Below are 25,000 nucleotides of genomic sequence, written 5' to 3'. Positions count from 1 at the left end.
TGTGTGTGTGTGTGTGTTTTACTACTGTATATCTCTGCAAGAAGTGTAACACTCTCTTCATCCTTCCCGTCCATTAAGTTCTCAGCACTGCACTACCTAAGGCGCATCATCCTCTAAGTGTGATAGCGTCGGTAAAATATAATGCAAATTGTCAGCGTTTCCATGCGGGTCGAGTTTATCACCTGCTACCAGACTGGACGTGGCGGGCGTGATAGAGGTGATAAGTGCAGCTCCTTGACGCTAGGTGGGGCTCTAAGAAAAGTTGTGGCACCTGATAAAGGCAAAGTAAGTCTTTAAATCTGAGCGACTGTGCTAAAAAGAAAAAAAAAAAAAAAAATAAGAGTAAAAAATATAAAGTTCAAGTACAAAGGGAGAGGCAGGTGAACAAAGCGCCTCTTATTATGCTACAATACGAGACATCTCAATTAGGCTGAGGACATAAAAGAAATGATAACGATCTGAATGGAGGCGAAAAATAAGAGTATAAGTATGTAAATAAATAAATACAACAAGGAGGATGCGGATGAATAGGACCAACAATTTTTATGTCTTACAATACGAGACATCTCAATTAGGCGAAGGACATGATGTAAATAATAATAATGATAATAAAAGTAGTAATAGTAATAGTATCCGGACGTGAGGGTGAGCGCTACAGGGAGCACGTTTAAAATACTAACATAATACAACTCATGTTAAATAAAATACGACACTGTTTGTGCTGCAAGACTTTTTTTTTCAAACGCGGTTGCCACCATTTACCTCCGGCGCCAAAAGGGCTTATTTGGCCCAAAGTTTAATAAAATTATGTATTAAAGTTGCGTTTCTGGGCTTTACTCACAGCTGGGTCTGGTTTCTCTCTCTCTCTTCTCTCTCTCTCTCTCTCTCTCTCTCTCTCTCTCTCTCTCTTTCATCACAATACTGTCTAGCTAAAGAATACAGTCTTAGCGTATGCAATAAGGAACAACATATTGAGCACAAACAGCGCCTGCCTCCCTCAACACGGCAGATGGAGGCACGTTCTGCGCCCTCCCTCCCCTATGTGTGGCAGGCGTGGCGTCGTCTGTGAGGGATTAAATAAAAAATGAGCGAGGCATACTTTAAGTCTAGCAAAGTTATAATGTTATATTATTATACTTTCCCTCCCAAGTCCAAGGTGCTATTCTAGTTTGTATAGCGCAGACTTTAGATGAAAAATGGGATGAGTTATTAATATATACAAAAGAAAAAAAATATTGTAGGTAAAGAACTTCTCTATTTATTACTTGAATTAATTTGATTCTACAGAAAAATAAAGTAAGCTCTAATTATATTCTTGTGATGAGGAGCTCTCAAACGTCGCCTCGTTTTGTATTTGAACATGAATTCAAAGCAGTTGTGTTCATTTCTGCGTCATCACAAAATCATCACTTTCCAGACGGTTTTAGTACATAGGGTAATTTTTCTAAAGAGCTGCACACATTTAGTTGACATGGCGGTGAGCTGCTGGGGACCTTGTGAGTTATAAGCTAGTATTGTGTTGCGTCGTTACTTCATGATGCCTCTGCAGTGTTACGATAGTAGACGTTAACGCGTTTCTGTTGTGAAAGAAAGAACGAGAACGAGAACAGGAACGAGAACGAGAACGAGAGCGAGAGAGAGGGAGGGAGAATGTTGAGCTTATGCCGGTGGTGGGAGCGTGAGGCCGCGGGAGTACTGGAGAGGCAGGCCTGGCAGTAGCTAGCGGAGGGTGTGGCCCGGCCCGCTAAAGTTGGCCTCATCGATCGAGAGTGTCCCCTGTATCGACCACCCACTGACCTCTACACAGCCCCTCGAAAAGGCAAACACACACCCTTCCATCCAATCACCAACCCACCCATCCACCCACCCAGCCATCCACCTACACACGCTCCCACATCACGAGTCCCACACGTGATTCTCAAGATTGGCGACTCATTCACGTAAATATCCACACATATACCCGTAAATGTACCCAGACACACACACACACACACACACACACACACACACACACACACACACTGTATAACATGGATCACGACAGGAAAAAATGTTATATTTGTATCGATTCCTTTATATATTTTCCTTAGGTTTTTTTTTCCCTTTCTTTCCATTAATTTTTTGTGTGTGAGTGGGACGGGGAAAAATGGAAACAAGAATACCTGAGACGGACATCACAGAACATCAGTATTCTATATATAATTCAATCTTACGTACGTACAGGAGTCTAGGAATAAGAAAACCTGGGGATACAACGCTCGTATTTTTAACCTTCACTGAAATACCATACATGGCAAGGAGCGGTGTAACTGGGAGAGAAAAGAGATAAAAAAAATGCCTTAATTATAATCAAGTTATTGTTTTCTTTCGTGGACAAAAATGGAAGAGAGAGAGAGAGAGAGAGAGAGAGAGAGAGAGAGAGAGAGAGAGAGAGAGAGAGAGAGAGAGAGAGAGAGAGAGAGAGAACAAGTACTGCATTGATTGAGGCACGCGCCACCAAGCAACAACAAAATGTCATACGGAATTCACAAGTGCAGCATCAGGCTTGAACTAGTATTGGAATTCCACCTGCACTCTGAGGGCCAATGTTAGTACGAGCACAGTGACGTTAGGGCGTAACTGTGACGCATCTCCAATAGTACTGCTGTGTGGTTGTCCTTATTCCCTTTGCAACTATACCATCAATAACTGGATGCTATTTTCTCTGATTGGCGTGATAGAGAGTGTTATGCATTGATGTGGTGATCTCAGGAACTATGCAGCGAGTGCCATTGTACGCTCCATTATGTATAGTTGACTGAATTTTTCATGTTGATGTAGACAGGATATGCCAAAAGCTATACCAATGAAACGATCACCTTTGTTCACTTCCCAAGAACAATTATGTGAGTGTTATGACGCACAAGAGAGAGAGAGAGAGAGAGAGAGAGAGAGAGAGAGAGAGAGAGAGAGAGAGAGAGAGAGAGAGAGAGAGAGAGAGAGAGAGAGAGAGAGAGAGAGAGAGAGAGAAGCATAAGTTGAAATCTCCTCATATACTAACTATTTTTCAACGTTATGAAAGCAGACTTCCTCTAATCTAATCACGGAATGAAGGAGCCAGTCCTCGCATAGCGAGAATTATCTTGCAGCGGGCGGGAGGAAGGGAGGGAAGGAGGGAGGCTGTGAGGAGAATAAGTGTGTTGAGATGCAAGGGTTTATGTTGAAGCACGAGTCTGTCTGTCATTGTGTGTTTTGTCTCTAGGGATGAGCGGAGGAGATGCTTTATTGTGTGTGTGTGTGTGTGTGTGTGTGGAGGGGGGGTGGCTTGCGTCTCTCTCTCTCTCTCTCTCTCTCTCTCTCTCTCTCTCTCTCTCTCAGTTGGATAATAATTTTTACTCTGCAGTATGAAACTCAACGATATTCTTTTCTTCTCTCTTTCATTCAACACAAACATTTACAACTCTCTAGAAATAAATTTTCTTCATCACAATCGACATTATCACAATCAAAATTCCGACAAATGAATGACTGTCGACACTGATTATATTGCAGTTCAATTAATAGTATCAGCGTAAGAATACAACAATTTTACTGGCTGTTGGGTTCACGAGTCTTGACTGCACACACACACACACACTTAACCAACCTGCCACCTCGTATGTATATCTCTACGGCCAATAATCTCTACAGACACGATATGAACGCAGTAGCACTTCAACTTACACGATCAATTATTCCACCAATCGGAAAACTCAAAGCTCAGTTCTAAAACCTCTTATTTCTTTAGTTTTATTCTTTGTCCCGCTATCGATGCAACCCTCGGAGGTAAGCAGGTGGCGGGAATTCCTCAGCAGCAGCAGCAGCATCCAGATGTCAGCGGGACGGCGTTAGGTTTGGTGACACGCGTCTGGATGCTATCGATTATGGCCCTACAGAGGTGTGGAAGACGTGATGTGCTTGTCAATAAGGGATGGAACAAATGTGAATATGTATGAATAGGCGCCTTCCTTCCCTTTGTCACTCGCTCGTCCCGGCGTGAGTCTTAGAAAGGATTACGGTGTGCGTATTCGTAAATGCGCGATTGTAATGACGATCAATGAAAAAAAAAAACTACGTCTATTCTTAACACAGAACTAAAAAAAGAAATCAGCCCACACACAAAAATACAAACAGTGAAAATATAAAATAAAAATGTTGAGTATGTGTCGACATTTCCGTTTGATTAAAAGTAAACAAGAGACACGGAGTAATAAAGTCAAGGAAAACCTGGAAGTACATCCCCCCAGGTACTTCCTCTCTGTAGCTCATCTCCGCTACCTCGGCCTTTGAAGTGGCGGCGGCTTCCTCCCCTGTTATCCGGTGCATCGCGTTCCCTAGGGTGCTAGGACATAGGGTACTTCCTTGCCGCCCAGCACTGAAAGGGTGGACGAACACGAGTTGGAGGCGTGCCAGGTGCCCCGGCCAAGGTTTTAGATCAGGTGGATGGGCCGCCGGATCAAACGTGTGCGACGCTAACTACTTCCTGGCCGCGACACGTGATAGGAAGCGGCCGAAAATTAAGCGAAAAGATGACGTGAAACCACACCCAATGTTATACACGCGCGCACACACACACACACACACACACACACACACACACACACACACACACACACACACACACACACACACACGTTTCATGTAATCAATAGAACATAATATATTGAAAAAAACGGCTATATAACTGTAAAGTCCACAAAAAATAACGTAATCACACTAAATTATACTTTCTTAAATTCCTTATCATTTATTTAGGACATTTAAGTAAAAGACACACCACACACACACACACACACACACACACACACACACACACACACACACACACACACACACACACATTAACACTTCAACACCAACATACACATTTACACCTCACCCATGCACACTCACACACTCACAGCACACCTAAAACACACGGGACATATTTTCCACGAGGGCTTTCACATTTCCATCAAATAGTTTAGGTGGGGTCGGCAGGAGCGTGGTCTCGCCTCCTCTTGGTCCGGAGCCAAACACCCGAGCCAGGCCATCCAGTTTAATTAGTCTCACCCCTTTACTGATGGTGATTGTAAACACGTAAATCTAGAAGGGAGCAGAAACTCCCTTCCACTGAGTTGAGAGAAAGTACTAAATCTCACCCTTTCCCTTCGTATTCTCCCCTTCCAGCGCGGTGAGGGAGAGAGGGAACTAGTGTCACAGAAAAAGGATGGTGGTGTATGCAACATTCCTTCACGCAACACACTAGAAAATTCAATAATTGCACGATAATTGAAAAAAAGGGACAACAAGAGCATGAAGTCCTAGTGAAATATCAAAAATTGTGTTATGGGGTGTAAAAAAAACTGGAAATGACTACGAATTTCTCCTTGTATAGACAGTTCGCGAGAGTCCGATTGCTATACTACTAATAGAACGTGCTACTATCAAGGTATATTTTTGTGAGACCGAAAACGCTTCCGACAGTAGTTAGCGAGTTTAATTTCCCAAAGGCCTAGTGTTTCATCTTTCTAAACTGCTTTGTCGTTTTCAATTATCTTTACAGGCCTCCCGAGGATCTCCTTAACTAAGAAGACTCCTGCCAGGCACTTGCTAATTCTCACGCACACACGCACACGCACATGCACATACACACAGACATACACACACACACACACACACACACACACACACACACACACACACACACACACACACACACACACACACACACACACAAGACCTTACAGAAATGAAAAGATAAAAAAGGCAAAATAGAAAAATAATATGTATCAAGACACACACAGAAAAAAAAAACGCACTAAGTAAATCAAATCATAAGAAAGGCGGCATTGTTTCGTACTCAACTAATACACTTTGAGAGCGTTGTCAAGCTAGAAGAATGTATAAATAATTAGCTTTTTCAGTCACTATGTTGATGGACAAACTGAGATTGACTGTTTTGAAGAAAAGATATATATACAGTGTTTTCCTATCTTTGAAATAAGATGGATGTAACTTGGATTTACCAAAAAAAAAAAAAAAAGTAAATGAACTTTCTCCACACAGTATCACCATTTTTTCAGTAGGGAGAAAGTTCTTATGATTTTCTGCCTTTGTCCAGTCTCCTTTACTTAAACGAAAAAAATACTAAAAAAGCTGTTCGAGACAGTGTTTTATGTCTGCCTAGTATAGACTATTTACTAGAAAATAAAAAAAATGAAATATACACATATTAATGCAAAAAGAAGAGTAAATATTTTGCCGTATATAAGTTATTTATAGGTGTTTTTCAGTCAAATAAAGCTGTAATCCCCTCCTACCTGCCATCACCAGCCACGCCGAGGACCTGAAAACAAACGAAAGTAAAATTACACAAATTGAAAAAAAATATCAGGCTTAGGAAAGAAATGGGAAGAAACTGGTTTTCAAACAGAGTGGTTGATGAGTGGAACGGTCTCAGTGGGCATGTAGTCATGGCTGAGTCAATAGGGAGCTTTAAAAGAAGATTAGATAAATTCATGGACGGGGATGATAGATGAAATTTGGTAGCTTTAAACACACAGGGACTGCCACGTATAGGCCTGGCGGCCTCTTCCAGCTTCCCTCTTTTCTTATGTTCTTATGTTAAATGTGAAGAAAGAAACAGGACATACGTAAGTGCCTTTCAAAATCTAAATTTATGAATAATAACGAAACTCTTCATGAAACTTTAACTATAAGAGGAAACAAGATAAACACTGGCAGACACATGATCATAGAGGCAAGAATATATATATATATATATATATATATATATATATATATATATATATATATATATATATATATATATATATATATATATATGAAAAATTAAAATTTGTTTACAATGAAAGAAAATTTTTGAAAAATATATTGAACATAAAAAACACAATTCATCAAAAGTACGATGTGAAACTGTTCTAATTAACCGAATAAAAACTTTGGTTAAAAGCTAAACGTTTTATTTTATTTTTTTTACTACATTCATATGTCAGATTTTTTTTTTCCATTTCAGCATTAGACTGAATTTTCTGAACTTCCCTATCTGTGTCCATTACTGCACTGGAAACTGTCCAAAACAAAGTAACGCAGCCCACTCCTTTCCAGCGTTTTAGGTATTTCATTCTGGTATGGTTTGTGGTCTGCTAAGAACTCAAACCTGTCACATTTAGTAAGCACAGACGAACCAAAACAGGACTTAACAGTGAAACAAAACACAAAACACACTGGATGGGGAATTCTGATCCTGACCGAACCCATCATACCGCTGCCAAACAATACATTATATACACTTTACATGGGAAATGCACAACTTAGCAATTGACAGGAATAACAATCATACATACCACTCAACTAAAATAGCAATCAAGTGTAGCACTTAGGAAGCGGATATAATATATTATTTGAAAAACTAAGGGTCATACTACGTTGAAAAGAAGTGTGATTGTAACCATTTTATTAATACAAACGTCCTTTATAAACATTGAGTGGTTTAAAGAAATCCTGCCCTGCGTGCCGCTCATCAAACAGTACGCCCATAACAATGTGCTTGGTGCCTCTACAGGATATAGAAAGTGAAGGCTATGCAGGAAACATTTTATTGAGATTATGTCCCTCACAGGGCGTGGCCACATTTTTTGAAACTGCAAAAAAACAGGATACTGCCACGCTGCCTTGATGCGGGAGATATGACTGCGACTGAGGATATTAACTGAATATGTTTTTGTGTATAGGAGGTTTGCTACACCTCCGTTGGAAATATGTGGCTGTTCTAAAATCTAAAGTTGTTGATGTGTTTTGTAGTAAATGCGAAGTATATAGGATGAAGGAGAAAATGTGTCGCTATCTCATATTTATAGTAAAGTATTAGCGTCTACTCGATATGTACACAAGAATAATTATTGCTGATTGGCCATTACAAATCAATTACGACTAAAGTTACGATCAATTAATAAGTAACAGATGAAAATGTATACTAGTAACATTATCATTCATCAACATTCACAGAACACCGAAAAAATACTTGAAGAAACAAAGAAAAGATACAGTGTGGAGTTATTTTCCTTTCCTACAATACAACAATATCTTGACACTAATAAAAAAAAAAAAAAAAAAGGAGGTCTAAAAACTTCCAGCTGATTACGTCTAACAGGGAAAGAAAATAATTGCTCAAGCTTTAAGTACGTCAAAAAAATAGTAAGCAGAATTCTATACAAGATACAAGAGAAATATTAAGCAGTAAAGGATTAAAACTAAACACAGACACAGCACTCCACCATTTACAGCTCGCTTCCCCATTTCCGTTCACACCTTCACGCCGAGCACTCAGTTGCAGCACACTGAGGCATAACTTACAGCCACAGTTCACTCTGCTGGATAAATGGCCAGTGTGAGTTGTAGCGGATGCAGGCTTAGGCGAGGGGTTGTGGGGGCTGGGTGGAGGGATGCTCAGGTAGTGGTGGCGGCGGCGGGACATATGAGTGCAGGCCGCGCACGAGTGACGAAACAATTCTACTACTGTCCCGTGATGATTAATTGGTGTAACAGGCTGGCCTTTAAATGCTTAGTTAGTTAGTCAGTTAGGCGTTCCATATGAGTGTGGATGATAAGTGGTGTGTAGGAATGTGTGTGTGTGTGTGTGTGTGTGTGTGTGTGTGTGTGTGTGTGTGTGTGTGTGTGTGTGTGTGTGTGTGTGTGTGTGTGTGTGTGTGTTCTCCAGTCATGTCATGGTGTTATTTTACTAAGGTACGTGGCTAGTTTTTAAAAAGCTGTAATTTATTTTTTATATAATCTTTTTAGTTTCTTTTAATCCAGTCAAACTACGGAAAATATGACAGACAAGAGTGTGTGTGTGTTTCACTGTTTGATCTGCTGCAGTCTCTGACGAGACAGCCAGACGTTACCCTACGGAACGAGCTCAGAGCTCATTATTTCCGATCTTCGGATAGGCCTGAGACCAGGCACACACCACACACCGGGACAACAAGGTCACAACTCTTCGATTTACATCCCGTACCTACTCACTGCTAGGTGAACAGGGCTACACGTGAAAGGAGACACACCCAAATATCTCCACCCGGCCGGGGAATCGAACCCCGGTCCTCTGGCTTGTGAAGCCAGTGCTCTAACCACTGAGCTACCGGGCGTGTAATGTGTGTGTGTGTGTGTACTGAAAATTACCTGAAATTATAAAACCCCTTATTTGTCAGAGCACTAGTTACTTTACATTGATAAATCAGGACTAAGACCGTGCCAGTTAACGGATGACTTCGGTTTTGACATTCGAGAACCGTTACCCCAATTCACTGAAGACTCACCTTCCCTGCACCGGCTACGCTGCACCAGCGTTGCAGGAAAAAGGATTGGAGGTGCCGGGGATTGAACCCGGGACTTCTCACATGCGAAGCGAGCACTCTACCTCTGAGTTACACCCCCACGTCTGCCTGAACATGTTATTCAAAGGAAAGAAAAGACAGGTAATAGGTAAATTGTATGCGCTTCACATAAGAATGAAGAACAAAAGACATTAGATATTACACATGTGGGTTAATGTATGTAAGTGGAAGTGGATGCCAAGTATTAGTGCGTCACGGTTGCCCAGACCACTGTGCACTGAGCCATGAGGTAATGATGGTTTATGAAACTTGAGTAGTACTAATTGTTTGAAGAATGGTAAATAAGAAAAAAAGCTTACACACTGATAAAGGTTTCCTATGCAGTTGTCAAGAATTTATAACACCAATATACCAGTTTCTTCAATTGTGGAATGTAACAGTTCACACACACACACACACACACACACACACACACACACACACACACACACACACACACACACACACACACACACACAATCATTCTTATTACTAAGAATATATAAAAAAAAGACGATACATATACTTGATAAAACCCTCTACTAGTACCTGGAACATAATGAAAAGTGATGCAGCAAAGAAAATAAAACTTTTTTGATGCAACACTAAGAACAAAACTTTATTTTATCTATTTATTTATTTTTTTTAAGAAAGCGCATGTCGGGGATATGGAAAACAGTTGGTGAAATACAAAATACAACCACGAATCCAAACAGCTTTCTCTCTCTCTCTCTCTCTCTCTCTCTCTCTCTCTCTCTCTCTCTCTCTCTCACCCCACCACCTATCATGGGATCCACTTCCATCACACACAGGGAGAGGAATCCATTTCTTAGATGAGATCTCCAGGAATCCGGAGATCATTCGTAGTAAACAGTCAAATAAGATACAACCAGAAGATGCACCAAATGATTAAGAGTGCCTTCAGAGAGGTGCTTCGATGAGAGAAGAATCTAACTCATTACTTGCATCTGTCATAAAAAAAAAAATAATAATAATAATTCAAATCCAACTGGTGTATTGTAAGAGAAAAAGTTTTAATGATGAGAGAGAGAGAGAGAGAGAGAGAGAGAGAGAGAGAGAGAGAGAGAGAGAGAGAGAGAGAGAGAGAGAGAGAGAGAGAGAGAGAGAGAGAGAGAGAGAGAGAGAGTGTGTGTGTGTGTGTGTGTGTGTGTGTGTGTGTGTGTGTGTGTGTGTGTGTGTGTGTGTGTGTGTGTGTGTGTGTGTGTGTGTGTGTGTGTGTTCCCTACCTACAGCAGGACGAAAAGCACAACCCTGATCGCTGCAATAAGCAACTCGCCACCATGAAAACTTTTAGGCAGCGACATGATACAGGCAGAACGCGATGACGCCGGATGAACATGACAATTCCACCCCCTCCGCCTCCCACTAGCAATAAACGTGGATTTTCTGAGAACATTTTTGCCGCTTACTTATTGGCACGTTTTTTCTCTACTGGTTAGGGAAACGTTTGCAAATCTATTCCAAATTGTTTCTAAAAGTCTAAAAGTTTTCTTGTTTTTTTCTTTGTTGAAAGTTTATTACCTAGCATTTGTTATTGTACTGGTATAAGTTAATCATCATAAATTCTCTCTCTCTCTCTCTCTCTCTCTCTCTCTCGTTTTGTCGTTAACTTACGATGAGAGAGAGAGAGAGAGAGAGAGAGAGAGAGAGAGAGAGAGAGAGAGAGAGAGAGAGAGAGAGAGAGAGAGAGAGAGAGAGAGAGAGAGAGAGAGAGAGAGAGAGAGAGAGAGAATAAAAGACACACTCTCCATATAACATTTTCCTATAATGAATACAGGTGAGCGAGGGATAAAATAGGTGCCAATTAGTCTGACAGATTGCAAAAGTTCCATCCGGCAAAGCTGAGGCGATACGTAATACTCCTTTTGAGTGAAGTTTTTCATTCATGTCTTAAGAATCAGGCCACTTCATTATTCTGCCCTTCTAATGCACGTAAGTAGTAAGATATTTTTTCTTTATCTTTTCTCTGGTGGCAAAAATTGTGCTTTTCCTATAACTGTTATCACCACCACCATCACCACCACCACCACCACCCTTCCAGCAGATACAATACCAATGTCTCTCTATACTTAAGATAGTTATTTTTTCATGTTAATGCACGTAATTAGTGACATATTCTTTTATCTCTTTTTTTTTTCTTGTGGTAAAATCTTTGCTTCTCCTACAACTAGTGTCACCACCACCACACATATAAGTGTATCTCTATATCTAATTTGTTTAATCTTTCTAATGCACCTAAATAGTGAGATATTCATTTTTCTCTCTCGTGGTAAAATTTGCTTCACCTACTACTGCCTCATCCACCACCACCACAACCATCACCATTCCAGCATATGTAACTGCAATCTTTCTACATTTAATATCCAACCATCCAGTGATCCGTACTTTCTTATCTACTATGGGTACGTCATTAAGGTGTCCGTGATCCCTGAAAGGCGTGCTACTCTTACTGTTACGCGGCAGCTAACTGGGATATTCAGAAGGAGAATTTCTTTAATTTCCTCCGTAATGACTACTACTGCCGTGGATGGGAGTCTTCTATGTGTGCCTATCTCATTACAAAGGCAATTTTCTCCGAGACGAAGTTTTCTTTTTTCATATTCATTCTTAACACTAAGTCTAAAGTGAAAAGGTTGACGATGTGCCCGTTCCCCCGCTGCCTTTACTCATTCTCCTCTTCCTTTCTCTTTGTTTACTCATTCTCTCCCTCATTTCTTTTTCTCTTTGTCCTTTTCCAACTTCTTTTTCTATTCATTCAAAATTTCTTGCTGTTTTTTTCCTCTGCTTACAAACTTTTCATTAGCCCAATGTCGACTGGAGCTTGGTCAGTCAGATATGAACTTTGATTGGAAAGAAAATATTGGTTATCGAATGATAATTTTGAAATATATGGTATTTCTGTGGATAAGCGTTTTATATTTAATTTTACGTTTCTAAACTTTTTGCTCTATAAAAAAGTGTGAAGATACGAACAAGGGTATATAAAAGTAAATATACACAACGAAAGCATTTGGAACTCCCAGAAACGTTGATTAGGATGCTTAAAAAAATGATAAGCCAATGTAATTCTGGGAATGTCTTTATACTCACTTCTCCAAGCAGTGAAGTTCACCGGAAAGGAAAAAAATAGAAACAGACATGGCGTTCCATTACCAGTGAAAGAGAAAATCGAGGGAAGAGAGAAGATACTCGCTAGCTCCTACATTAGTGAGTTGTTTACATTTACTTTGTGTTAAACCTTTTTTGAAGTGTTCAGAGTTATGTTTAGTTCTTGAAATATTGACTAACGAAAAGACCAGCTAATGGAATGGATTTTCCTGAAGATAAATGTACTTTAATATAGTTCACGTTATTAAAGTTTGAAAATAGTTGTATGGCAGTGTCCTTTTTCGCGTTTTAAAGTTGAATAAAAGTCAGGGAAGAGATGTAGTGGCGGCAATTTGGTGATGAAGTGGAGTGGATGATGACACGTCTAGGAAGTGGTGGAGTACATGATTGTTGTTTTGTATGCACGCAATCAGTCTGTCAATCATAGCATCAGTCAGTCAGTTAATTAACCATTCAGCCACTAACATCAGCACCAAGACTCATTGCACACCCGCAGTTTATCAATTAATAGTGAATTCATCATAGAACCTGATAGATTTATAGTCACTTCCACTATCATTACTACACCCGTGCTTCATCATTCCGAGACTTCCATAGCAGTCTCGCCGCTTGAGGATACCTGAACATGCTAAGGCAGGCATTCCATGATGCTAATGGATTTATTTAAGGACAAATCGTAAAAAAAAAAAAAAAACACACTGTCTCTCTCTCCTCCCCCAAAAATAAGATGTAAGAAATTATTCCTATATATTTAATTACTTACGGCAAACGGATTTTCTGGTCTTGCCAAAACTATCATATACTTACAGCGCAACGAACGACACATGTACAAATATATATTATCGACAAAAGGCCTTGATTTACTATACTAACAATGCACCAGATTATTCATGAAGAAAAACAATCGGGCATCTCAATAATGATTTTAATCGGAATAGAAAACCGACTTGCACAACAATTAAGAGAGAAAACATGTAAACTTTAGCCAAGCACCTTGTGAGACCAACGTATAGTGACAGTCATACCGAGCTCGCGTGTTTTCAAGTGGCAAAATCACTGTCAGTCTGAAAGTGATGAAGTGTAGTAATAGTGGTGGTGATAACTATAAATCAGTTTTATGATGAAGCCAGTTATAAATGATGAACTGCACGTGCAATTACTCTTGATGGTGATGTTAGTGATTGACTGACTGGCAGGTTAATTGATGGATTGACTGAATGAACAATGCAATAACAGTTATGTGTCTGCGGTAGGAGAGAGAGAGAGAGAGAGAGAGAGAGAGAGAGAGAGAGAGAGAGAGAGAGAGAGAGAGAGAGAGAGAGAGAGAGAGAGAGAGAGAGAGAGAGAGAGAGAGAGAGAGAGAGAGAGAGAGAGAGAGTAGTAGAGTAGTAGTAGTAGTAGTAGAAGAAGAAGAAGAAGAAGAAGAAGAAGAAGAAGAAGAAGAAGAAGAAGAAGAAGAAGAAGAAGAAGAAGAAGAAGAAGAAGAAGAAGAAGAAGAAGAAGAAGAAGAAGAAGAAGAAGAAGAAGAAGAAGAAGAAGAAGAAGAAGAAGAAGAAGAAGAAGAAGAAGAAGAAGAAGAAGAAGAAGAAGAAGAAGAAGAAGAAGAAGAAGAAGAAGAAGAAGAAGAAGAAGAAGAAGAAGAAGAAGAAGAAGAAGAAGAAGAAGAAGAAGAAGAAGAAGAAGAAGAAGAAGAAGAAGAAGAAGAAGAAGAAGAAGAAGATGTAGTAGTAAAAAAATTATTATTACTATTATTATCAATATTATTATTATTATTATTATTATTATTATTATTATTATCTATTTATTATTATTATTATTATTATTATTATTATTATTATTATTAGTAGTAGTAGTAGTAGTGTTGTTAGTAATGACGAAAACGAAACTTTTTTTTATGAGAAGGAGATGAGCACCGCATAAAGCGATGCGACGATAAGCGATCCGCGATGCTGCTATATGTGAAATAACGATGCAGCGATGTTGCAATAGGCAGTAACGGCTGCAACAGTGACAGCGATGCGGTAGAGTTTAAGAATGTTTTCCTACTTCGGAACGTGCCTTTTCTCCAATAAGGTCCAGTTCAGCCGTGGGGACCGCAGCGGAGCAACTTTACGCACTCTTACTCATACATGAACTCACCATGGGCACAGACCCGCCACACGCCATTCTTCAAACACCGACATGAAGTGTGCCCTCCTCACCCCTTAGAGGACACCTCCTACTGCCAGTGTCCAGTGCATGGCGCAGAGCGTGCCTTCACGTGCACAAAGGGAGCTGTTCAGCCCGAAGGAGGATGGCGATGTGTCGTTCAGGAATACTGTGATAACGTTTCATGATATTGTCCTAGTTCAGGACGTGCCTTTTCTGCTGTAAAGCCTCAGATCAGCTAGGCGTGCAGGCTGCAGCGAAGCAACTTTCCACACTCTTACTCGTACATGGACTCGCCATGAACACAGACCCGCCACACACTATTCTTCAAACACCGACATGAAGTGTGCCCTCCTCACCCCTTAGAGGACACCTCCTACTGCCAGTGTCTGGTGCATGGCGCAGAGCGTGCCCTCACACATGGCGTGCTGTTCAGGCCGATATATTACAGCAGTTGATAAGGAGATAGCGTTTAAGGATTTTATCCTTGTTCATGACGTACTCTTTCTCCAATAAGGCCCCTGTTCAGGCGTGCAGGAGGGAATGGAACTACCTTTGCACACTCACACAGACTCGCTATGAGCATAGACCCGCCACACGCCATTCTTCCAACACCGTCATGAAGTGTGCCCTTCTCACCCCTTAGAGGACACCTCCCACTGCCAGTGTGTGGTGCATGACGCACAGGGTGCCCTCCGGTACACTTGGCGAGCTGTTCAGCCCAATAGGCTAAAACGATGTGCAGTACCCATGCGTCGGTAAGTGATACGGTGATAACGTTTAAGAATCTCATCCTAGTTCGTGACGTGCCTTTTCTTCAATAAGGCCTCTGTTCAGGCGTGCGGGCCGCGGCAAAAAAACCTTCCACACTCTTACTAGTAGGATATAAATTCGCCATGAGCACAGACCCGCCACACATCATTCTTCAAACACCGGCATGAAGTGTGCCCTCTTCACCCCTTAGAGGACACCTCCTTTTGCCAGTGTCTGGTGCATGGCGCACAGCGTGCCCTCACGTGCACATGGCGAACTGTTTCACCCAACAGAAGATGGCGATGCGTCGGTAAGGAATGCGGTGATAGTTTAATAATCATGTCCTATTTCAGGACGTGCTTCTTCTCCAAAAAGGCCCTTGTTCAGGCATGCGGGTCACGGTGGAGCAACCGCTAACAGTTTTACTCTCACACAGACTCGCCATGAGCACAGACCCGCCATACGCCAATTTTCAAACACCGGCATGAAGTGTGCCCCCCTCACCCCTTAGAGGACATCTCCCACTGCCAGTGTCTGCTGGTGCATGGCGCACAGCGTGCCTTCAAGCTTGGCGAGCTGTTCAGCACGGCAGATTATAGCGATGTGCTATAGTTATGCGGCAGTACGCGGTACTGCGATAGCGTTTAGGAATCTTATCCTAGTTCAACCTTCCAAACTCCCGCAAGAACTCGCTCTAAGCACAGACCCGTACACGCCATTCTTCAAACCCCAGCATGAAGTGTGCCCTCCTCACCCCTTAGAGGACACCTCCTACTGCCAGTGTCTGGTGCATGGCGCACAGCGTGCCCTCACACATGGCGAGCTGTTCAGCATGACGGAGTATGGCGATGCGTCGGTAAGGAATGCGGTGATATCGTTTCATAATCTAATCCTAGTTCGGGACGTGCTTTTTCTCCTATAAGGCCCGAGTTCAGACGTGCGGGCCACGGCGGAGCAACTTCCTATTTACACTCCTGCTCGTACATGGACTGGCCATGAGCACAGACCCGCCATACGCCATTTTTCAGACACCGGCATGAAGTGTGCCCTCCTCACCCCGTAGAGGACACCTCCTACTGCCAGTATCTGGTGCATGGCACAGCGTGTCCTGACGTACACATGGCGAGCTATCCACCTGGCTATATGATAGCGATGTGCTGTAGCGATGAGTCGGTAAGCTATACGGCGATAGCATTTAAGGATCGTATCTTAGTTCGTGATGTGCCCTTTCTCCAATAAGGCCCCTTTTTAGGCGTGCGGGCCGCGGCGGAGCAACATCTTCACACTGACACAGACACACCATGAGCTGACCCACCACACACCATTCTTCAAACACCGGCATGAAGTGTGTCCTCCTCACCCCTTAGAAGACACCTCCTACTGCCAGTGTCTGCTGGTGCATGGCGCACAGCGTGCCCTTACACATGGCGAGCTGTTCAGCTCGATAAGTTATAGGTTATAGCTATGTGCTATAGCGATGCGGCGATTTCCAATAGAAATCCGGCGATTCTCAGTAGTGATGCGTTGATAGCGTTTAGAAATCTTATCGTAGTTCGGGACGCGCCTTTTCTCCCATAAGGATCGGAATCCAAGTGTGCAGGCAACGGCAAGGCAACCTTCCACACTCTCACACAGACTCGCCATGAGCACAGACCCGCCACACGCCATTCTTCAAACCCCAGCATGAAGTGTGCCCTCCTCACCCCTTAGAGGACACCTCCTACTGCCAGTGTCTGGTGCATGGCGCACAGCGTGCCCTCACACATGGCGAGCTGTTCAGCATGACGGAGTATGGCGATGCGTCGGTAAGGAATGCGGTGATATCGTTTCATAATCTAGTCCTAGTTCGGGACGTGCTTTCTTTCCTATAAGGCCCGAGTTCAAACGTACGGGCCACGGCGGAGCAAATTCCTATATACACTCTTGCTCGTACATGGACTGGCCATGAGCACAGACCCGCCATACGCCATTTTTCAGACACCGGCATGAAGTGTGCCCTCCTCACCCCGTAGAGGACACCTCCTACTGCCAGTATCTGGTGCATGGCACAGCGTGTCCTGACGTGCACATGGCGAGCTATCCACCTGGCTATATGATAGCGATGTGCTGTAGCGATGAGTCGGTAAGCTATACGGCGATAGCATTTAAGGATCTTATCTTAGTTCGTGATGTGCCCTTTCTCCAATAAGGCCCCTTTTTAGGCGTGCGGGCCGCGGCGGAGCAACATCTTCACACTGACACAGACACACCATGAGCTGACCCACCACACACCATTCTTCAAACACCGGCATGAAGTGTGTCCTCCTCACCCCTTAGAAGACACCTCCTACTGCCAGTGTCTGCTGGTGCATGGCGCACAGCGTGCCCTCACACATGGCGAGCTGTTCAGCTCGATAGGTTATAGCTATGTGCTATAGCGATGCGGCGATTTCCAGTAGAAGAAATCCGTCGATTCTCAGTAGTGATGCGTTGATAGCGATTATAAATCTTATCGTAGTTCGGGACGCGCCTTTTCTCCCATAAGGATCGGAATCCAAGTGTGCAGGCAACGGCAAGGCAACCTTCCACACTCTCACACAGACTCGCCATGAGCACAGACCCGCCACACGCCATTTTTCAAACACCAGCAAGAAGTGTGCCCTCCTCACCCCTTAGAGGACACCTCCCACTGCCAATGTCTAGTGCATGGCGCACAGCGTGCCCTCACTCATGGCGAGCTGTTCAGCCCGGTGCCACCATAATCAAGGAACCCGTACACACTATTCACCAGAAAATAGAAGGAGCCCTTATCTCCCCTTTAGGACCCCCTCTAGTGGCCCTATCTGATGAATGGTAGTCCGTATTTCCTTGCTTATGACAACATCTTGCCTAGTGCAAGGTATGGAAGTGGACGATTTTGAGTTAAGCTAGAGACAGTAAAGGGAAGGAGGACATGCTGCAAGGCCTCTGTCTCGGGCTGGACCAGGCAGCCACCTTCTCCTCCAGTACGTCTCCCAAGGCCGCCGCTGCCGAAATCTTCATCACCGAATATTAATTTGGATTCGAATAGAAAATCGTCGATCATAAACCCAAAATGACTTGGATGGTGGTAAGAGAAACAAAAAAGCTGATCTTTGTGATACAAGGAAAAGGAAGCTTTTTCTGGGTGTTCTGCACGTTTTTTGCCCTAAAATGATGTTTGTGCATAACCAACATTACTCAATCAGCGTTATGTGTTGTACCAATAGATACTCGTACTTAAAATTAGGAAGGATAAGAATGTTAGGGGATGCATTCTTAGAGGATGTGTAATGAACAAATCTGGACATTGGGTAAGCTGCCGTGCGAGAACAAAGTGAACTGGTTATCTATGGTCTCTTTCAACAAGCGAAGTGGAGAGAGAGAGAGAGAGAGAGAGAGAGAGAGAGAGAGAGAGAGAGAGAGAGAGAGAGAGAGAGAGAGAGAGAGAGAGAGAGAGAGAGAGTGTGTGTGTGTGTGTGTGTGTGTGTGTGTGTGTGTGTGTGTGTGTGTGTGTGTGTGTGTGTGTGTGTGTGTGTGTGTGTGTGTTAGGCTGGGAGGGAGTGGGGACAGCAGGCTGGGAATTATGCAAATTAACAATTATTGGTTCCGTCACGTTGCTTAGCTCAGAGGATGGAGCGCTTTCTTTCCTGATTTACTTATTTCTCCATTTCTTTCTATTTTTCATTCTTTCCTTCTTTAATTTTTTTTTCAGTCCTTTCCACATATTTGCTTTTTGTCTTTTTTACCTAACGTTCCTATTAAACTCATATTTCTAAGCTTCCTTTAACTTTATATTTCTGTAATGCATTTTGTCTCCCATGTGAATGTGAATAGCATCTATGTATCGATCCAACACTCCCAGGTCCCTATAAATCTTCAGTTCCTCAAACATATTGCACTTCCATATTTCTTATTTCCTGTAAAACATTATTCCTTTTTTCAACCTGTGATTCTTTTCATATTGAGAGAGAGAGAGAGAGAGAGAGAGAGAGAGAGAGAGAGAGAGAGAGAGAGAGAGAGAGAGAATTACAGAAAAAAGCAAAATTCCGAACACGTGAAGCGGAAATCGAACACTTGAGACTGAACCCTTAATCAAGAACCTCACTACTTCGTTACCCTCCCATCCATCCATCCATCCATCCAGTGATAAAAAGAATAAAAAACAGAGAGCAGTTATTTTCATTCCGATTTAATTTTTCTCGGATGGGTTCATTAGTAAGAAAAACAGAATAGGGTGTAGTATAGATGAGGGGAAATTAATCTAATCCTCCTTTGAGTTTCAGATCAGTGGAGTGGAGTGTGGGATATCTTCTAACTGTTCCTTATTTTATCTCCCACCTCGTGTGTTCTAAGGCCCGTCATATCACACTACATATATGTGCATAACAGTGTTTCTGGGGATATGATAAGGAGAGAGAGAGAGAGAGAGAGAGAGAGAGAGAGAGAGAGAGAGAGAGAGAGAGAGAGAGAGAGAGAGAGAGAGAGAGAGAATGTGTGTGTGTGTGTAATTCACCTCGGTCGTCTGCTGGTCACCCAGCCAGTCTTCCTCATTACGGAGCGAGCTCAGAGCTCATAGACACATTAAGAGGCTTGCCCATTTGCCTCGCCGCTTACTGGGACTCGAACCCGGCCCTCTCGATTATGAGTCGAGCGTGCTAACCACTACTCTACGCGGTGTGTGTGTGTGTGTGTGTGTGTGTGTGTGTGTGTGTGTGTGTGTGTGTGTGTGTGTGTGTGTGTGTGTGTGTGTGGACGAGAATCTGCAGTGGACGAGAACTGCTGAGAAAGTGATGTCATCCGTGTGTGTGTGTGTGTGTGTGTGTGTGTGTGTGTGTGTGTGTGTGTGTGTGTGTGTGTGTGTGTGTGTGTGTGTAATTCATTTCCTCCTCGGTCGTCTGCTGGTCACCCAGCCAGTCTTCCCCATTACGGAGCGAGCTCAGAGCTCATAGACCGATCTTCGGGTAGGACTGAGACCACATCAACACACAACACACACCGGGAAAGCGAGGCCACAACCCCCTCGAGTTACATCCCGTACCTAGGTGAACAGGGGCCACACATTAAGAGGCTTTCCCATTCGCCTCGCCGCTTACCCGGACTCGAACCCGGTCCTCTCGATTGTGAGTCGAGCGTGCTGTGTGTGTGTGTGTTAATCCTTTGAATGTCACTTGGTACATCTTTCCCTAATTATCAATCACTAAGATATCATTACTTCTTCTGTAGCCACATCCCATCTTTGAACTAGAAAGGTATTGCAAAACATATTCTGATTTTGCAGATGTTTATAAAGATCCAAGCATTGCTCTTGGTGTTGCTAATTATTACGTGTTGTGATGAAAAGATCAAGGTTATTTTTTTTCATATTTCAATTTGTTTAAAAAAATATAGTTTAAACTCTTTTTGCACTGACTTTTTTTTTCTTATGCTCATCCTTCTACTTTGCCTTTTAAGACATTTGTCCGATTTGGTTATTTTCAGTTTCTTAAGAAAAATAGATTAGCAACTCTTTTCTATTATTTTTTACGTCTCTTCCGTTAAGATAATACATTCGAAAAAACATTTACTTCATTTGAGCTTACATCTTTTAAACTAAGTCCAACTAAAAATTTTTAAAGGATCGATTTTCCCTCGTTAAGGAAGTAGATTTGAAAATAAGTACTCTAAGAACTAGACTTATTCTTTACCAACGATTTTCTAATAACTTTTACATATCCAATCTTATCCTTTGTTCATGTGATGCATTCGAAAATATATTGACTCCACCTAAGTTTATTTCCATTCCTTATTCTTCACCACCCTCACTACTTCGTTGCTACGCTCATGTATAAGTTGAGAGAGCGCCGGTGAGATGATGATCCCGCCAGAGAGCTGAAAGGCACGTAAAGAGAGACATGCAGGAGTCGAGGAGTGATACTGCATTACCCTCCCTTTGAAGAAGAGAGAGAGAAAAAAGAGCATCTATGAATAACGAGTTGACTTCTTAGAGATTTGAAGTCTTACTGTAACGTGTGTGTGTGTGTGTGTGTGTGTGTGTGTGTGTGTGTGTGTGTGTGTGTGTGTGTGTGTGTGTGTGTGTGTGTGTGTGTGTGTGTGTGTGTGTGTGTGTGTGTAAGAGTCGTACTGCACATCTTAAAACCACAGACCACTTTCCATCACAGGTCATTTATCTTACCACTATCATCACTTCCATCACTCCTCGCCTGTCACTCCAGGCACCACTTTTGCACTCACCACGGCTCATCACTTTCTTCTCCATTACCATTCATCACCACTCGTCATCCCCACCACCGACCAACACACCCATCACCACCTCATCATCCTGTTCTTGTCCATCATCTCGCCGTCACAATAATACTGCATCATCACTGTCACCATCATCCCAGCACCATCATTTCACATATGCCACATCCGAACGTGATGGTAGCTGAAAAGTGCTTTGTTTGGGAATATTCTTACGTAGAAGAAAAAAGAGGAGGAGGAGAAGGCAACGAACAAGGATACACAACAGCAATAACAACATTTACAGCAATGCCAAAACTATAACATTAATACCGATGACAAAAAGAAAAAAACAAGATGTATTTTGCTTTTCTCCTTAATATAAAAAGACCATGCATTCCTTTTATCACAAGCTACGAGATACAAGAGGAATTTACAGTCGAAATCAAGAACATTGTTAGCTGGAGGATGATTTTGAAGGTTAGACTACGAGAGGTATACTGAAATACATCAAGTATACCGTATAGATAATAACATATTAACAAGACAACACATTCTCGGGCGGCAAAACTCTCTAATAAGCAATTTCACATCAATCAAATAGCCTTAAATTGCGCAGTGACGATTTCATTCTTTACGTGTGAAGAAAACTGGCCAAAAGGGGAAACTTTGCGAAGATGATTGTTAAGTTTGATTGTTCATGCAGATAAGGAAAAAGAAAAAAAAAAAAACTCAATTTGAAGGGATGATATGAACATCGAAAGCAAATCACATGGCGATATAGAACCGATAATATATAGAAACTGAGAATTGACACATTGATAAATCATCCCATGGTGAGACGAAGACACGTGACAACAGAAGTGCAGCGTGAAACTCCATCGAGCGAACCGAGTATGGGAACTTAGACCCCCTTTCTTAATTTGTATGTAGATGTGACCTTCTGCTGATACTGCTCCTGAGGACACTCGCAGCGCCCCAAAAGGAGGGAGGCCCATAAAACACAGCGACAGCGTCAGCTTGGCGGACCCACCTGTTGTCCACCCGGCGCATGATAACATGACCTGGGCTGCCCTCATCTGACGCTTCTTCATGAGCAGCACGCCTTACCCTCTCTGGACGGAAGGAGGATAAAGTAAGCCAGGAAGGGAAAGAGAGGGAGGAAAGGAGGCGAGTATAGAGTAAGGAAGAAGGATGACAACAGGAAAGTCAAAATTAGATAAAGACTATTCTCTCTCTCTCTCTCTCTCTCTCTCTCTCTCTCTCTCTCTCTCTCTCTCTCTCATACACACAAAGCCTTAGTCACAAAGAAGGGAACACAGACACTTCTCCCTGGCGATGACGCAACATGACGCACGGCCAAGATAATGAGGCAAATTTGGGAAGAGTTATTAGTCGTGGTGTGTGAGAGGAAGAGGTAGAGAGAGAGGGAGAGGGAGAGGGAGAGGGGACGTGAGAGATAGGAAAGGAGTTGAGGTGGGGAGTTTCTAGATAAGGGACAGTACGTTAGGGGAAGGAAAGGGGAGATTAAAGGGAAGTGAGAAGAATACAGATGGATGGTAGGGAAGCGTGACTATGCAGCCTCCACTGGTAAGTAGGAATGAGCAGTGAAGGGAGTGACACAAGGGACAGGACTGAGTGGCTGAAAAGAATGAATGGGTCTTTTTTTCTGCTGCAACTCTCCTTTGTCAACGCTCATGACTTCTTAAAAATTCCATGGACACGGGCAAATTGACAAAATATGAGGTTGAATTTGTCTTTTTCTTCTCCACAAGGCTATTTGAAAGACTAATGTAAAAGTAGGGCTGAGAATGTTGAATGTTGTATCTGATTATGAAAAGATTGTATAGCATTGCAATAATTCTTTCACACACAGTAAACCAACCTGAAAACATTCTGAAGAACACAAATATCAAGCGTAACAGAACAAATGTACCAAAAGAAATATATAAAAAATAAAACTTATATATACGTTATACTCAATCGGTTGTTTCCTACGTAAGAATTATAATCCCATGAATAAATACTGTAATGCTTTACGTTATGAAGCATGAAGCATAATGTGAGGCTTCTGAATATTATACTCGTACATAATGCCGCCTCGCCTTCAGTTCAAGTCACGCAAGCACAAAACACACTTCCAGGCTCGGTGTGTGAAAGCAGTAATGATCTCTCCCCAGACACTAACTGTTTGGGGGAGATGTTATCATGAACCTGGATGCCACAATGAATGTATCCTCCTCCTTCCCTCCCTCACCCCCTCTTCCCCTCTCTCTCTCTCTCTCTCTCTCTCTCTCTCTCTCTCTAACCTGCTTGCCACCCAGCCAGCCAGACAGCCAGTAAGCCATCCATCTAGAGAAACGGACAGCTAAAGAGACACACAGATACGCAGTCAGAAACAGAAGCAAAGACAGGCAGCTTCTAATGTTACCCTGATAAGTTATACAGCTTGCAATCGATATATATATATATATATATATATATATATATATATATATATATATATATATATATATATATATATATATATATATATATATATATATATACACACACACACACACACAGAAAACTTCCGTATTCCAATATTCAGTGCCCTAATGGTCACCTCCTCTCGCTACCCCAAAGGAAAGTGGAATAAGAGGAACATCAGGAGAGAAAAATAATGGGAGGACAGGTGGAAAGGTCAACTCTTGCATTATACAGACAACCTGACATGCGTAGAAAGGTTGTATTTTTACAGACCATGAGAGGAAAAATAACGCAAAACCTGGAGTGCCGGAATGGGTGAAATGCTGGTGTGAGTGATGTGCATGTCAGTGATGAAAAAAAAAAAAGATAATAAATTTGCAAGAAAAGAAAGATGAATGAAATTAATACTGACCATTTATGTATATTTTCTTAAGGTGTCTGATCTATGGCACAAAATAATAGAAAGTAAACCTAAATATATCACTTACGAAAAAAAATCATACAAGGAAGATCCAAAAAGATGTGAAATTTTATTACGGGATATATATATATATATAAAAAAAAAAAATACAAAACAATAAATAGTCAGAACTAAACTAGCGCATTATCACAACTAAACACGATAACATAGCCCCAATGAGAACCACGAATGAAAGTTATCTGTCCCACCAAAAACCAAAGACGAAGCTTCAACCATTACCCTGCAATCAAAACAAGCTCCACAACAGTGCGTCACCACGCCCCACGAGGAAGGAACGACAGAGGAGTGAAAAGAGAAATGGTGAGTTTTGCTTGAGTGATCGGTGGCAGTCTTGCTTGACGTGACCTTTCATCCCTCTGAGAGCTCATGGCCTCTGAAACAGCGGCTGCCAATGTCGGAAGGA

The 25,000-nt window shown here is 42.2% G+C and overlaps 1 non-coding gene across 1 annotated transcript; it reads right to left on the bottom strand.

Moving 5' to 3' along the window:
- Positions 1–9,384: 9,384 nt before the first annotated feature.
- On the bottom strand, positions 9,385–9,456 carry Trnaa-cgc. Its single transcript has one exon. It is a non-coding gene; the product is annotated as a tRNA-Ala (tRNA).
- Positions 9,457–25,000: the final 15,544 nt, after the last annotated feature.

This window comes from Portunus trituberculatus, chromosome 15, assembly GCF_017591435.1.
Source record: "Portunus trituberculatus isolate SZX2019 chromosome 15, ASM1759143v1, whole genome shotgun sequence".
NCBI classification, from domain to species: domain Eukaryota; kingdom Metazoa; phylum Arthropoda; class Malacostraca; order Decapoda; family Portunidae; genus Portunus; species Portunus trituberculatus.
Note: the sequence above shows the minus strand (reverse complement) of the source record. Positions and strands in the feature narration are given on the sequence as shown.